Source organism: Mytilus trossulus, chromosome 9 (genome assembly GCF_036588685.1).
Source record: "Mytilus trossulus isolate FHL-02 chromosome 9, PNRI_Mtr1.1.1.hap1, whole genome shotgun sequence".
In the NCBI taxonomy this organism is placed as follows: domain Eukaryota; kingdom Metazoa; phylum Mollusca; class Bivalvia; order Mytilida; family Mytilidae; genus Mytilus; species Mytilus trossulus.
In genome coordinates, this window is record NC_086381.1 from 60,036,532 (window position 1) to 60,054,353 (window position 17,822).

The 17,822-nt window shown below is 30.8% G+C and overlaps 1 long non-coding RNA gene across 1 annotated transcript; it reads left to right on the forward strand.

Moving 5' to 3' along the window:
* The first annotated feature begins 6,825 nt into the window (after positions 1 to 6,825).
* Positions 6,826 to 17,822, forward strand: LOC134684076 (uncharacterized). Its single transcript, XR_010101160.1, has 3 exons — positions 6,826 to 6,903; positions 16,693 to 16,829; positions 17,757 to 17,822. It is a non-coding gene; the product is annotated as an uncharacterized LOC134684076 (long non-coding RNA).

A 17,822-nucleotide genomic window follows, 5' to 3' on the forward strand; every position in this document is an offset into this window, starting at 1 on the left:
TCATATTTAAAATTGACAATTTTTCAGTTTTCTTTAATGATTTTTTTCAACCTCAAGTTAAGTTACCAGTGAAATATTTCATCCTGGTTTGGCTGAAATTATGAATCAAAGATATAGTACATTTGTCAATGAATCTGCAAACTGACAATTATAGTAAACAAATGAACATTTGATTTCTTAGCTGTTTGCAGAAATTTTCTGTTAGGCTTAAATTAAAATATTGATTGTTTGCCCTTTACCGACCGACCCTATGAATTCGTTGCGCCTGAAAATCTTTTATTTGTATTTACCAGCAAGATTTTATTTTATTTTATTTGTTCGTTCCTACCAAAAATCTTATATTTGTATTTCCCGCTCAAAACTATTATTTATATCTGACATGAATCAAAAGTGACAAAACCCTGTAAAGTGGAGAATATCTGGCAGTAAAATACGTGACAATTGTCAGAGTTTTAAGTCTTGTAGCATTTTTATTGGAAATAAAGGCACACACGATGTTTTTAACACTCTAGGGACTTTTTCTACAAGTAATGTATGTCTGCCCGGACATATCTTATCAGTACAAAGTTATCTTTTACAGAAAATCTTAAGGTAAGCAGACAAGGTACGTAGTACAGAATATAAGTGCAAGTTCAAACTCTTCAAAGTTCCAGGCATATAAACGTTGAAGATATACGGGCCGGCACATCTCTATATTTTGATATTTGAAAACAAAATAGTACTGTGCATATGAATTAGCTTCACATTCTACGTGATATTTTTTTTTAAAACTATAAATAGTCCCAGAAAACATATTTTTTAAAAACAAAACGGACACAAATGGCATTATGCAGAGTTTGTATCTATAAAATAAAATATTATACCTACCTGCCTACCCATGACAAATAATATACATGTACCGAGCCAAGTTATTTTTTTGGGGAAAAAAATAATATATTTTACCTACCTACCTACCCTGTTTCAAAACATAGGGTCAGAAAAGGGCAAACAAACAATATTTTAATTTAGGCCTTAAATACATTTTTTTTGTTACTTTCACTAAAATAGAAAAAAAGAGGATAGAAGAATTGTTACTGGTAAAAAAACGGTATAATTTATGGAAGAGCTATTTAGTGACATTCAAATTTTTTCCTTGTTTTATAATTGAACTTGACCTTTCGAGAATAAGACCACCCAATATTACATTGTCCAAAAGGAAGTACTCTTATGGCAGACACTTAAAGTGAGACACTTAATTTGATAGTTTTTGTTTTTTGGTGAAATAGGGAATTTTATAGCAATAATATCTACCACTTCCTGAACAATAATGCAGTTTATTTTTAAAAATGCATGCACAAAAATGTGCAATATTTTTTCAATAATTCAAAGATATATTAATTATGGGGTAATGTGGTCTTATTTTGAAATTGATCATTATTGATGAAAAAGAAATCATATTTCAAATAATAAATTCTTTTTCTATTTCCTTGTGATCATTGTTCGGTAGAAATTAAATTTACATTTAAAATAAATTTTGCAATATATATAGGACATCCTAGTATGATTTTGTTATTTTATCATGACCGAATCTTTAAGGTTGCTTGTACTTTTCGCTATGTGCTTTTTCACCCGTAGCAGTTAATTAACAGAGTCTTCAAGTTGGGTTTTCCAGTAATATACCATAAGTTGATAGGATATGCAATAAGAAGTATAATATATTGAAGTAACTTAACTCGTTACTTGGGTTGGGGTTGGGGGATTCAGGGGCACATCCAGCCACTTTTAAAGGGGGGTTGCCAACCCAGGATAAAGGGGGTTCCAACCATATGTTCCCATTCAAATGCATTGAATGTCCAAAAAAAGAGGAGTTTCCAACTGTGAACACCCTCCTCTCCTAGATCTGCCGTTAGGATTGATAAATTTTATAACAGCTAACACCAGAATTCATTTTGTGCTAAACATTTGACATTTGGAATGCAGAAACAGTATCCCCTTTAGTTTTTTCATTAGAATTGTTTTACATTGTCTTATCGGGGCCTTTTATAGCTGACTATGCGGTATGGGCTTTGCTCATTGTTGAAGGCCGTAAGGTGACCTTTACTAACTGTTGTTAATGTCTGTGTCAGTTTGGTCTCTTGTGGACAGTTGTCTTATTGGCAATCATAACACATCTTTTTTATATATACCCTAGACTTGTTGTTTAGCATTGGTTCTACTGGTCTATACAAGCTGTATGATAGATAGGTAGGGGGTCAATATCACCTGGATAGATGACCAACAGGGGTTAGGATAAGGTATTAATTAGCCCTAATGTCCTAAGATAACAGAGTCAAAATAAAATTAGTAATTTTTAAAACTGTTTGTTTTGTCATGGACTTTAGGTAGCTTACATCCTGAATGCTAAAAAAATTATCTAATTTTTAATGCCTCATATATGGGCATTATGTTTTCTGGTCTGTGGGTCTGTTTGTCCGTCCGTTCGTCCCGCCTCAGGTAAAAGTTTTTGGTTGAGGTAGTTTTTGATGAAGTTTAGTCCAATCAATCAACTTGAAACTTAGTACACATATTCCTTATGATATGATCTTTCTAATTTTAATGCAAAATCAGAGATTTTCCCCCATTTTAACGGTCCATTGAACATAGATAATGATAGCGTGGATGGGGCACCCGTGTACTATGGACACATTCTTGCTTTTTTTTAAGTTTCCCTTTCACAAGGTTACTTTTTTTACGGAATGTGATCAATATTTATGTAGGATATTAAATTTTTGGAAATGTTGAAAATGTTTTAAGAAAAACTAAAGTTCAAAACTGCTACAATTATGATTATGTTTAAAGCAAAAGAAAAACAGATTTAACTACTAAACAGAAATTGAATTACCAAAAAAGAGGGAAAGATTGAATGAGATTGAACAAAGAAGATTTTACATAACTGACTGCCATTATTTTACACAATAATTTTCATGTAAATAGGGCATGTTACAGTTTCTTTTGAGCCTTATTAGGAAAATTGACACATAAAAGAACAAGAAACTTTCACAGAATACAAAACAAAATTAGGTTATTGTTCAATTACATATAAATTTATTACATGCAAATGCAAATTAAGTCTGCAGTATTTGTTAATTAGGGAACTTAGTATAATTTATTCTTTGCATGAACTTGAATCCCTGATCTCCTTCGCTAAACTCTTTTTCTGTTTTGTTAACAAATTTGATATTATTCTCATTAATGAAATTTCCCTATTATATTCTTTATTGGAAAACAAAAAAATCCTGATGTTTTTGCTAATGTTTCTTGGTATACTTTTGATTTTTTTTCTATTTTCCAACGTTTTAATTATTCTCCATGTTGTTGAAGTTTAAACGTGTAACGAACATGAATGTCAATACTTCGTCTTTTTCAATTAATTGAATTCAAAGCTTAACTTTTTTGTAAATTTCAAATGAATTGTGATTGTTAGAAGGTGCTATTTCCGAGATTTTTCAACAATTAATTGACTTTGCATGTCACGTAAAATCTCCGTCCCGTAATTAAAATCGGGATCATTGCTAGTTGATTGAGTAATTGTATTACTATTGTTAGCGCAAGTGCATGCAATAACTATAGTAATTTATCTTAAAAAGCACATTCTCCGATGTATTGTTAGGTTAGATGCGTGGATTTGAAGAGAATTAAATCGGCTATCAATGCCAGATACTTTCACTAAGCTTTGTTAACAAGTTTATTTTAGAAATTCTAATTTTTCTTTGCCTTTTTACAAGTGGGAAGAGTAAATTAGACAGCTCTTTTAGATTTGTGATATAGCGATGATTATTACATGAATAATATGTTTGTTTAGATGTTTGATTTGATATAATGATTTATTTTTTTGTAAATTTCAATTTAATAGCTTCTTTATTTATTGGTATATTCATGATAATGGAGACTTTTTATTAGGTCTTTTATTTTGGGATTAAAAAGGGCAATAGTAGATAATATCTAAGTGCAGGTTCATTTAAACAAATATTCCCCCCAGGGAAGGTACTTGAATATTTCATTTAACAAATGTGCACCAAAAAAATGGAATTGTTTTAATCATTCTACAATGGGTAACCTTTTTCAAGTGTTATGGCTAAATGGATGATGGCAGTGGCGGATCCAGAAATTTTCATAAGTGGGGGCCCACTGACTGACCTAAGAGGGGGCCCGCTCCAGTCACGCTTCAGTGATTCCCTATATAAGCAACCCAATTTTTTCCCAAAAAGGAGGCCCTGGCCCCCCCTAAATCCGCCTCTGGATGGGGTTTAAAACAACGTAGTGGTCTTCACCCCATCAATCTTCCAGAAAAAATAAACTGTTAATTCAGAGATAATTCAGATAATTTGCTACAATATTGTCTTAATGTATTTTCTGGAAGGAATTTGTTTTTTTTAATTGATTTTTAGGATAAGTTATACATGTAATCATACAAGAGTGGATAAATTTCTGCTAAAAGTGAAAAATCAATATTTTAAAGGTTAGAATTGTAAATTTCCGGTTTAATTGTTCAAAACAACCTCGAGAAAATAATCACAAACTGGTCCTAGTTGACCATTTTAAGACATAACCTTCTGAAACAAGCCACTGACGGATTAAATATTTGACCATTAGTTGATATTTCAGGTGACTCTGTCTGTCCATGTTGTGTAAAATTTTGTTAGGGTTGGTATTGCTTAGTCTTTAGTTTTCCTTGCATTTTGTATACTGTTGTTTTAAAAAAAAGAAGCTGTGGTATGATTGCCAATGAGACAACTGTCCACAAGAGACCAAAATGACACAGAAATTAACAACTATAGGTCACTGTACGGCCTTCAACAAGGAGCAAAGCCCATATTGCATGACCAGCTATAAAAGACCCTGATATAACAATGTAAAACAATTCAAACGAGAAAACTAACGGCCTTATTTATATAAAAAATTTAAGAAAAACAAATATTTAACACATAAACAAACGACAACCACTGAATTACAGGCTTGTCTTTTTTTATTTTTCCTTTTTTTTTGCCTTTTTTTTTTTTTACATGTGATAGTCACATAATCCAAAAGGTGTCCTGTTTCAGATATAATCTTATATTTCAGATGATGTCCAGTGGCATATAGTTCATGAATATTCAACACCAGAACACATTTATGATTTATGCAAAAGGAAGATTCTGCAAATCAGAACAACAGATGTTGGAAAAGGTAGAAATTTTGCCTTGTTTTAGGCCACTTGTGTTCCCTTCGATGATTTTTGAAGGGAATATTTTTTTTTAATTTAGAGGAGTTGGCATGAAAGCTAGTATTTCTTTGAGACGGCAAATAGCTGTACAGACCTGAATAAAAATTACATTTATAAACTGTTTGAAGACCATATATCATTGGTTTCTTTTTTGTTTGTTAAGTTGCTGTCATAATGACTTATACCCCACACCTCTCATGACACAACTCATTAACATAAAATTTCAATATGGACAATTTACCGTAACTTGCAGAAGAAAAAAATCAAAAATCAATTTACAAGTTTAACATGCAGACATTTTACAATGCATAACGTGCAAAAGAAAGGATATACAAATTTGTCTATTATGATGTGCGATTGTTAAAGAATTGTAATGCATGACAAATACGAGAACATAAAGATTAGGAAATTACTAGTTGTTTAATAATAAGTTCTACTGAAGTATTTGACAAACATATATAAATCTTGAAGACTCTTATTGAGGTGTGAAAAAAGATTTTGGTGGTCTTTACATTTTATAGACCTTTATTATAAACCCCACGCTATGAGGTGCTGGGCAGGGGTATGAAGATTTTTACCAGTCCGTCAGTCTGTTAACTAATATATGTAAGTCTTGCAGACTGTTATTGAGGTGTGAAAAAAGATTTTGGTGGTCTTTATATTTTATAGACCTTTATTATATACCCCATGCAAGTGCTGGGCTAGGGTATGTCCGTCAGTCTGTCTGTTAACTAACATATGTTAGTCTTGCAGAGACTATTATTGAGGTGTGAAAAAAGATTTTGGTGGTCTTTATATTTTATAGACCATTATTATATACCCCACGCAAGTGCTGGGCTAGGGTATGTCCGTCAGTCTGTCTGTTAACTAACATATGTAAGTCTTGCAGAGACTATTATTGAGGTGTGAAAAAAGATTTTGGTGGTCTTTATATTTTATAGACCTTTATTATATACCCCACGCAAGTGCTGGGCTAGGGTATGTCCGTCAGTCTGTCTGTTAACTAACATATGTAAGTCTTGCAGAGACTATTATTGAGGTGTGAAAAAAGATTTTGGTGATCTTTATATTTTATAGACCTTTATTATATACCCCACGAAAGTGCTGCCGGGCAGGGGTATGTAGGTTTTTACCTGTCCGTCTGTCTGTCTGTTAACTAACATATGTAAGTCTTGCAGAGACTATTATTGAGGAGTGAAAAAATGATTTGGTGGCCTCAACCAAATGGTATGAAACTTAAACACAATATTAATTACCAAAAGTCACTGATTGAGAGTTATGTCCCTTTATAACATCATGCTCATGCGGGGGCATAATTTTTGTCCTGTAGACCCATTATCCATTTATTTTTTATTTAATTATTTACAGATGTTTCATTATTTAATAGGAGATTGTGAATAAAGGAGAAAAAAAGAGAGAGTGAAGAGACAGAGAGAGATTTTCAAAAGGTTATATCTTTGTAATCAATTGTCTTTTGTTATTTTTCTCAAAACCCTGTGACCCCATAGTCAGAAGGAGCTGAAAGGATGGAGTCAATCCCTGAAAAGCAAAAAAAAAAAAAAAAAAATTGAATCATTAACTGATGCAAGCATTTTTTTCTTTACAGGATTGAAAATATCATCAAAGTAAAAGATTTAATGGATGCAGAAGAAAGGCAAGTCAAGGTGAAAAGAGACTCGGAGGTAACAATGCCTTATTAAACCACTTTGTTTATTTAATAAGTTCTCATTTGCAGATTTTTATAAACCTTGAAATGTCATTTCTTATAAGTATAAGAGGCGGATTTAGGGCCCTTTTTGGAAAAAAAATTGGTTGCTTATATAGGGAATCACTGAAGCGTGATTGGAGCCCCTCTTAGGTCAGTCAGTGGTCTGGATCCACCACTGATAAAGCTGTTTGAGTGATTGATTGATGGTTGCTTAACATCACTGTGTATATATGAATGATTAACCTGTTATTTTATCTAATAAGAAAATTAATAACATAAAATAATAAGAAATGACACAAGAGTATGCTGAGCCTTGAGTAGGAAACATAATCAGATAGCACTCCAAAAAATATCCAATGTGTTAAATATTTAGGATCTGAGATGCCAATCGGCTTGGGATTTTCCAGAGAAAAATACCTATTGGGGTAGGAGTTCCATTCTTATTTTAGTGAACCTAAATTCAAATAATTATTGATTGCAACTCTTTGCATGGTGCATTATCAATGAACAAGTATACATAAATTATGGTTTAGGAGCCAGCTGAAGCCTTCCTTTTGGGTGTTGGATTTTCTTCCGCTGTTGAAAAACCAGTGGCGATTTTGGGCTGTTTACGGTTCTTTGGTCAGGTTTTCGTCTCAAGTTTATAATACTTTAAAGTTTTAAAGAAATTGGGAGGCAAGTGTTATCTTAAAATGCAAATGTTAAGAGTGCTACATTAGTTTTAGAAAATAATGGATGACATTATGAACTTTGTCCCAATATTTAGCCAAAGGAAAGTTATATTTAGATTTCTTTTTAGTACAACCCTAAGTACCTTATTATACCAAATGTTTTGAAGCAAAAACATAAAAGATGAAATCAAAATAATATTTAATTCCATTCTCTATGTTTATCCAACATCCTTTTATTAATCCTCTCGATTGAAGCATTTATAATACAGTTTTAAAACATTTTAATTTTCAATTTTGCCGTTATCCCACTGTGAAAGTACTCATGATAAAAATTACGATAAATAGATTCACCCACTGACTTGATAATAAATTCATATTTTATTAACTCAAGTTAAATGGAATTTTTTCCGCTGATTTCGACTCTTTTGTACCAATTTCTAAAGTTAGTCCCGTTGTTTTCACAAATACATGTAACTGTGCTTAATAACATCAGACCTGAACTGAATACAAATGGTCATTGCGAAATTCGGTTCTTTGCCATTGATTAAATTTTATTTTGAGTATCATACTTTGAAGTTTAAAACTATCAATCACAAATATTATTTCTTTAAATTGTATTTCAGCTATTATTAAGAAATGAATTGTCATAACCCATTGTATGCATCAAATGTCGTGAACAGTGAACCAAAATTTTTCTATTTCATCCAAAGAATAGACGAAACATTAAATAATCGTAACGAGGGTTTCTTTTTCTCACTTCTTTGATTCCGTTCTGACCTATTGTTTGTTGATCCAAATAAGTTTTGTTCTGCTTATGTTTATCAAAAATACTTTGTTCTTTTGAAAAAAGAATATTTTACAAAGTTAATAGGTTCTGTTGGAACAAATACGTTTTGATGTATTAATCTATGTTTAGTTTAATGTGCATTAAACTTTATTTGTGTGGTGTGCTTACATTTTTGTATTATGATTTATTGTGCAATCGCCAAGTGCGAGGACAATATTACACAAAAATCGGTCTTTCATTGTGGTGTACTTTATTTAACTTTACATCACTGCCCCTTTTCCACTTAGGATTTTAAAATGTACTCGGTCAAAATGTTTCATCAGTGCAAAAAAAAGTAAAAATTGACAAGTTATAATTAAAAATATATATCTGGTTTATAATCTTTATTAGTTTCTTTGAAATGTCAAATTTAGATAACAAACTTCTTAGAGGAAGTGGGATGGGTTTTTTTTCCTAAAAAAATGTCTTAACTAATTTGAAATCAATCCAAATGTTATCAAAATCACATTGAAAGATTCTATCAATTATCTCCCTTGAATTGTCAAAGAAGTCTAACTTTCCTGGGAGAGTGGATTTGTTTTATTTTTTGTGCTTGATTCAGTGTTGATTATAGCCTATTTAGCTATTAATAAGATCAACATCTTGAAGTCATGCTTTTAAATATGCTAAAAAAAAAGGGGAAAACTTCCTCAAAGAAGGCATAGCAAAACTGACATTTGCTTAAAAAATCAGTGACATCTTGAAGTCATACTTTCAAACATGCAGAAAAAGGGGGAGATATTATGCAAGGTGGGCCTACCTAAACTTACATTTGTTGAAAACCTGATTGACATCTGCAAGTCATACTTTCAAATATTCTGAAAAATGGGGAGAGACTGTCAAAGTGAACAAAATAAATTTTACATCATTTTACACAGCCATCAAAAAATTTGTTTGGATCGTATGATGTGGTAATCATCTGTGTCGTCGTCCAAAGACACATTGGTTTCTGGACAATAACTTTAGTCTAAAAGGATGGATCTCTATGCATTTTTTTAAGAAGGTTCAATACCACAAAAGGAAGGTTGGGATTGATTTGGGGGATGATTATTAATTAAGGAATTACGAGCTCAAAATGGGCCCAAAATAATCATTTTTCTAGTTGCAGGATAATAACTTGTGTATAAGTATTTCCATTGCTCTAAAATTGTACCACAATGTTTAATACCCCAGGCAGAAGGTTGAGATTCATTTGAGGGGTTATGGTGCCAACAATTTAGGAATTAAGGGCCTAAAAGGGGCTTAAAACAAGCATAATTCCAGTTTCCAGACTATAACTTGTGTTTTAGTGTATGAATCTCATTGATATTGTACTACAAGATGCCATTCTACAAAGGAAAGGCTGGGATTGAGTATTGGGGTTACTGCCCCAAGTGAGGTTTCAAAAAGATTTCTTTTCCAAATTTTTTTAGGGGATTCATATTTTTTTTTCAATTTTTTCAAATTTCATATTGTTTAAAAGATTCAAGAAGAAATCTTCAATTACGTGCAGTATTGCACAATAGATTTGTAGAATCTTTGACCACATTTATTTTGTGTCTGAATTTCTGAAAGCTATATTGTGTCAAAAATTTGATCACAATCCAAATTGAGACGATATCAGGCTTGAATATTGTGTCTGAATTTTCTCAATCTGTTCAGGGTTCGACCTCTGCGGTCATATCAGGCTGCACTCAGGGAAGCATTTTATTAAAAATTATTGTCATATTTTCAAATATGCAGAAATAGGGGGGAGACTGTCAAAAATATATCTTTCGCAAGTATTATAAGATATCAATATTTGCAATATTTAAACATTGCTCTGATCTATGAAAGAAAAATCATCATAATCATATTTTTTAATCTTAACTTTTAAAAAAAAGAAAAAAATTCAGTGATAAAACAAATTGGCATTGTATATTTTCGTAAGAATAGTAGTCAAGAATGTTGGCATTTGACACAATCTATAACAAGCAAAGCATCTTGTGAGTTTTTGATATTGTTAAATAATATTAGCTTGTTTTGGCCTTCAAATATCTTGTCCTGTCATTTTATTATCTCCCCTGTCAGATCTTGATGCATAATCAAGGGAGATAAACCAGATAATAATGATAAGCCTGTTTATTTTATCAACTATTAGTTGGTTGTAGTATTACACAATACTGTCTATCTTTATATTGTCAGAAGGTTGAATTTCTAATTGAGCACCTGATATATTTAGTTAAGTTGCTGCTTTAATAAAAAAAAAAACTACCGGTACTTATTTTTTGCATTTCAAGATATCTTTATTTTAAGCTCATACAGTTCAAATGTCGGAGAGAATCTTGTCATCACTTAGCAACTGTCTGCACTAGTTCTAGCATGCTTAGATCAAATTGCTACAATCTTTACTCTTTTGTTGGAGCTTGTGACAGTAGGTTCCCTTGGGGTCTGATGTTCCAGAGTTATTGGCCTTTTAACATTCATATTTCAGGCAATATTTGTGAATCTCTAAAAATCTTCATGCTACTTTTTTACAGGGCCATTTTAATTTAATGACTTTTGATCTATTCATTTTTTTCAACCATTTTTGATGAGTGTACCATACGCTCCAGACATAGCTTTTTATTGAAAGTTTTAGTCATATCCTCACAAACTTACGAAGTAAAATATATGGAAAGTCATGTAAATAGTTGTGATTGTCAATGAGCCATTCTTCACTAGAGACTAAATTACACAGAGATTAACAACAATAGGTCACCTTACAACCTTCAACAATGAGCAAAGCCCATACTGCATAGTCAGCTATAAAAGGCCTCAAAATGACAATTCAATTGAGAAAAATTAAAGGCCTCATTTATGTACAAAAAATGAACCAAAAAGCACAAATATGTAACACAGCAACAAACCACCTGTTATGGCTACAGCTAATTTCCTAATGCATGTAGAACAAAACTTTGGTTAGCTTGCTTGCTTGTTTTTTATATTGTACAATCCATAGGATATAACACCCAATTAAATTTAAATATAATATATTCAGGTTAAACAATGCCTATATATATTGTTTAAAGATGTCAATCTTATTTACAAAGCTTGTATTAACAATTATACAAACAAAGCAAGCAAGCCAAACAAAGTTTTACTTTGCAAGCATTAGGAAATCAGCTGTAATACCTTGTGAAAAATTGGTATTATATAATGAATATTCGTTATGCTATTATATAAGGGTTTTGTCAAATTATTCTTAACTTGATCAGTTAACTGTAATAAAGCGTAAATGAATTCATTAACTTTATAATTTTACCGGGGAAAGATTGATGAGTTTTCCCCTTTATTATATTATAATATGAAAAAAGTTTCAATTTTTTAAATTGTTTGGACTTGATGTTTCAAACTTCATAGATTGTAAAATTGTTATCACCAATTTAAACCTCAATGATATGAAAGAATTAGTTTTAGTTATTGTTAAAATTCTCTTTTATCTTTTGGGAGAAAAGTTTTATCTTCAAAGAGCCAAATCTCATGCAGACTTTTATGTCAAATGTCTGTCTCTATGTGTTTTTAACTTATTCTTCAACAATAGGGTAACTCTCTTAATCTGTAATAAACATCTTTCAAATTAGGCAAGTTTCCTGCAATTTTTTTGTTAAAGTTGCAAATTTTATAATAAAGATTTCAATCTTAAAAGTACAAATCGGTAACCAAATGATATATATATTCATAAAAGTAGAAAATTTTGTTGATTCGTTTGTTCGAAAATTGTTGTGTTCATAATTAATGCTATTCATATTATTATCGAAAAACAAACTTGCTGACGACAGAACAATTTAAAAAATTAAGATATATAATCGAATTGGATCATTATTGTATATACTAACAATATCCGAAGACGTAAAATAGAATTAAAATTCTTTCAGAATTATTTTAAATTATTAAATTGAGCAAATTTGTAGACAAGCCTATCTTAATCTGTGGAACCATTATTGACAATCGGTGACATTGTATGTCAAAAATTACAATCAAACTAACAACAAAAGATTCCTATGTCTCATGGAGTCCTTCGACAAAGAACTAAAGACTATAAAATAATGATCGAAATAGTAACAATTTCACCTTGTTTAAGATAAATCTTTACATAAGATTGGAGGTTCAATGTCAATATTTTAAATTACCCCTTGTTTAAAACTAAACCTCACATGGGCTGTTTGTTCAATTACATGTAAATATACACATTGTCCTTTTCTTAAAATTAATCATGTAACGTAATACGTAAATCAGGACGGAAAATTTAAGATGAAAACTTTAAAACTGACACTACAAAGATTTAATGTCATTATTTGGTTATTGGCAATGGTTTGATGATATCTCCGAGTGTTGTTAGAATGACTCCAGCCTTGGAACCACTCCATGACCGTGCATAACATATCGTAGGTGTTAAAAAAATGTCACGGCAGGAAAAGTCTAAAATTAAATCTGAAAGTAATCCATACATTAAAGGTTATCTTTTAACACAATGTGTATTGTGTCGAAATGTTGATCTATCTATACAAAAAATAGACTATGTCAACATGGGGTAACTGATCTGTACATTAAACATCATAGATAAACATTCGGCACAAAGGAATCTATAACAGAGCAGTGTCCTGACGATGTTTTATGTCTTGTAATTTGATATTAAATTAATCTTCTAATTTTTCCTTTTAATTAAGACAATTTTTTTTTTTTGACAATCGGAAGATGGTACATGTTACTAAAGAATTGACGAGATTAAAACGGTATTGTCATGAAGAGGGATATTAATATGTTTTCTAGGTGACAATTCTTGGTCGTCATTATAAAAAGAAAGTTGTTCAAGATCATTTTATTTTTTGACAATCGGAAAAAGGTACATGGTACTGGATACGGTTTAAGAAACGGCAAAATTAAACGGTATTGTCATGAAGAGGTATATTAATATGTCTTCTAGGTGACAATTCTTGGTCATCATTATAAAAAGAAAGTTGTTCAAGATCATTTTATTTTTTGACAATCGGAAAATGGTACATGGTACTGGATACGGTTTAAGAATCGGCAAAATTAAGCGGTATTGTCATGAAGAGGGTATGTCTTCTAGGTGACAATTCTTGGTCGTCATTAAAAAAGAAAGTTATTCAAGGTCATTTTATTTTTTGACAATCGAAAGATGGTACATGGTACTGAATACGGTTTAAGAATCGGTAAAATTAAATAGTATTGTCATGAAGAGGGATATTGATATGTCTTCTAGGTGACAATTCTTGGTCGTCATTAAAAAAGAAAGTTGTTCAAGATCATTTTATATTTTGACAATCCGAAAATGGTACATGGTACAGGATACGGTTTAAGAATCAGCAAAATTAAGCGGTATTGTCATGAAGAGGGATATTAATATGTCTTCTAGGTGACAATTCTTGGTCGTCATTAAAAAAGAAAGTTGTTCAAGATCATTTTATTTTTTTGACAATCGGAAAATGGTACATGGTACTGAATACGGTTTAAGAATCGGTAAAATTAAATAGTATTGTCATGAAGAGGGATATTGATATGTCTTCTAGGTGACAATTCTTGGTCATCATTATAAAAGAAAAGTTGTTGAAGATCATTTTATTTTTTGACAATCGGAAAATGGTACTTGGTAAAGGATACGGTTTAAGAATCGGCAAAATTAAACAGTATTGTCATGCAGAGGGATATTAATATGTCTTCTAGAAGTTCTAGGTGACAATTCTTGGTCGTCATTAAAAAAGAAAGTTGTTCAAGATCATTTTATTTTTTGACAATCGGAAAATGGTACATGGTACTGGATACGGTTTAAGAATCGGCAAAATTAAACGGTATTGTCATGAAGAGGGATATTAATATGTCTTCTAGGTGACAATTCTTGGTCGTCATTATAAAAAGAAAGTTGTTCAAGATCATTTTATTTTTTGACAATCGGAAAATGGTACTTGGTAAAGGATACGGTTTAAGAATCAGAAAAATTAAACAGTATTGTCATGAAGAGGGATATTAATATGTCTTTTAGGTGACAATTCTTGGTCGTCATTAAAAAAGAAAGTTGTTGAAGATCATTTTATTTTTTGACAATCGGAAGATGGTATATGGTATTGGATACGGTTTAAGAATCGGCAAAATTAAATAATATTGTCATGAAGAGGGATATTAATATGTCTTTTAGGTGACAATTCTTGGTCGTCATTAAAAAAGAAAGTTGTTCAAGATCATTTTATTTTTTTGACAATCGGAAAATGGTACATGGTACTGGATACGGTTTAAGAATCGGCAAAATTAAACGGTATTGTCATAAAGAGGGATATTAATATGTCTTCTAGGTGACAATTCTTGGTCGTCATTAAAAAAGAAAAGTTGTTGAAGATTTTAAATTGAGAGGCCCCGTGCTTTGATAGTAGTATTATATCGGAACAGTTGTCAATGTCCTTTGTGTTTTATTTCTCATTAATAGATTAATTATCGTCAGTTATACTTTACACAATTTAAATGTTCATTTCATTTGAAGAATATGATTGTTAAGTTTCTGTTATGGTATACACCGATTCTATAAAAAAAAGACCATAAATTATTTTTATATTTTATGTTTGATTCTGTTTCTGTTATGGTATATACAATTGTTCTATTTGAAAAAGACGGATGAATTATTTTTTTATTTTAAGTTCAGTTCCATCGCATATAAAAGCAAATGATTTTAATACTCTTTTATGAAGATAATGAGGTTATAAACATGATAATTACCCATAAAAAGATTTTTTAGTGCAAATACACTTGGGTGTTTGTTTATTAGATTGCATAATGTGACGTATAAAAGTTTCTATAGATATTAATTAGTTAAATTCACAATCATACATGTAGTTTTCTACCCACTTGCACTAATTTTCACTCTGAACAATTAAAAAAAATCAATATTTAACTTTCATACCACATGTAGAAGAATAAAAGTAAGGTACACTGACATCAGTCAAAGTAAGAGTGTAGATGGTAAGTCACCTTTTTGATTGAAAAAAAATAAAAAATTGTTAATTTGAAATAGCCAAATTTAGCTAAAAAAATAGTTGTACCATTACAAACACTTATGGCCCCTTTCCTGTAAACCTGGTTCAGCCCCTGTCAGTTGTTGATGCCTCTTATTCTGTTGTTGTATGTAATTTCCATTTCTATAAAATTTATTTACGACTTATCTAAAATTTAGACAATATAGAATATTGTTTAATAAATTTTACAATTTTACAATTTCAGTGTATTGTTGTGAACAATATATAGATCTAATTTAAAAGTGAAAATAAAAAAAAAGGTTTATTGGACGAGTTAAAACTAATGCAGATGGGAAGTAAATGTTTAAACTTGTTAATAACAAGATTCATGGGTTTTTCTTTGTTCTATATGTTGAACCTCTATTTAATTTTTTTTTTTAAAACCACAGAAATTTTTGTAGTGCTAGCTATTTATGAATGGAAAATACAAGATATTTTTAGATGTTACCAATGAAAATCAAAGTTGAGAAAGTTGTGAACTCAAAGATTCAGTTTCTAGTGAATTGAAATATTTGATCATTAACCTCCTCATAGACATTAATTAATAAGCTCTTGACACCTTACTGATGTCTAGTACCTTACAAGTCAGCACTCATGAAATAGCTATAAATTGTCACATCAAATATAATGGGTCTATTATCTACCAAAAAATAAAAAATAAAACAAAAATTACTTTGGAATTCTGGTGTAAAATGGCAATTAACTCTATAACAAACAAAAAAATTACTTTTCTTTCAAGTAATAAAAAACATATGTTGAAAAAGGGTGGCAATTTTTTGCTGAAATCGTTCGCTTATGAGCACTTGAATGTATTACCATTAATGTCGAGAGGTTATGTTATGCTATTTTTCCTCTCGGCTGACTCAGTACAGAAGGACAGAGGCATCCTTTTCCATATATCCTCCTTGCAGATCAAATCTTTATTGTTTTGTACCAGGAATCTTTATGTAAATCTTTGTTTTTATTCTTTTACATACACAGAGTATACAAGAGTACAAGAAACGAAATCTACATCATCGGAGCACCTGTCCTCTCTTTGAAGTTGTTGTTAATTTCAGCAAACAGTGGGTATTTCTCAATCAAATATCAATCAGTCTTTTGTGTCGGCTTTTCAAGATCGCATTATCATAACAATCTGAAATCTCTGATCATCAGTTTCTGCATACGGAACAACTGACAAGGAACTGCTCTGCGGTCTTCATGTTTTTGATATAAACAATTAATTTTTATTTTCCTGCTTTCAGATTTACAACATTAACAGATCAAACCCTTATCAAAGAGAATTGTCATTATTAAGGAACAGAGTTTTTTGCCTTATCTTCATCTTTTATCTAATTTAAGTAAATTGTTTTAGCAGTAAAATTAGAATGAGAAAGACGTTGTAAGTCAAATATTTGTTTTAATGTTATATTAATTTATTTTTCCATTAATAATAAAACAGCATATATATCAATTTTTCATGTATCAGATTTATTCTTGTCCAAAAAAAAAATGATGGCATTAAATAATTGTTTTAACTTGTGAGGTATTATAGTCTTTGAACTTTCGTCAGCTGTTCTTTTTCCTTTATGTCTGTGATTGAAATTTATTTAAGATTTGATAATTATAGATATAACAATATGTGGTATGAATGCCAATGAAACAACTCTCCATTAAAGTCACAATTTGTGAACGTAAACCATTATAGGTCAAAGTACAATCGTCAACACAGAGCCTTGGCTCAGACCAAACAGTAAGTTATAAGGGACCCCAAACATGACTAGTGTAAGACTATTGTATTAAAAATTATGTGTATTTCTCTATCAAAAAGAAGGAATATGGGGTAAAGATTCATGACAAAAAATCATTGAATGCACTTGACTTAAAACCAAAGCAAAAAAGATCAGAACTTTGATTGCTGTCTTCATCTCGAACTCACAGTAAGGCCATCAAACACAAAGCAAAATCTCAAACTTAACTCGGACTAAGACAGTCTGTATCACCAGTTTAAGAAGAATAGACCAATATATTCGTTTATAATTATTTTACAAGTTTGGTTCTTCTTTATTTTAATGTAGAAAGTTGATTTAGAGTTATCTCCCATTTAGAGTATTTTCATATAGTTCATTTTCCATTTATTGCAATTTTACTTTACAACTTTTAAGAGCAGTGATGCTAAAACAATTTGTGTAGCTGTGGTAGGAATAATTTTTATACTATGAGCGTCCATGATGAGTCTTATGTAAATGAAATGTGTTTCTGACGTACTAAATTATATTTGTGGTACCTTTGATAACTATTGATAAAGATTTATTCATTTTAATTTCAGGTTAATGGTAATGAAGATTGTTACATGGAAATTGTCTGGACCTGCTTTTGCCTGGAAATTAAAGAC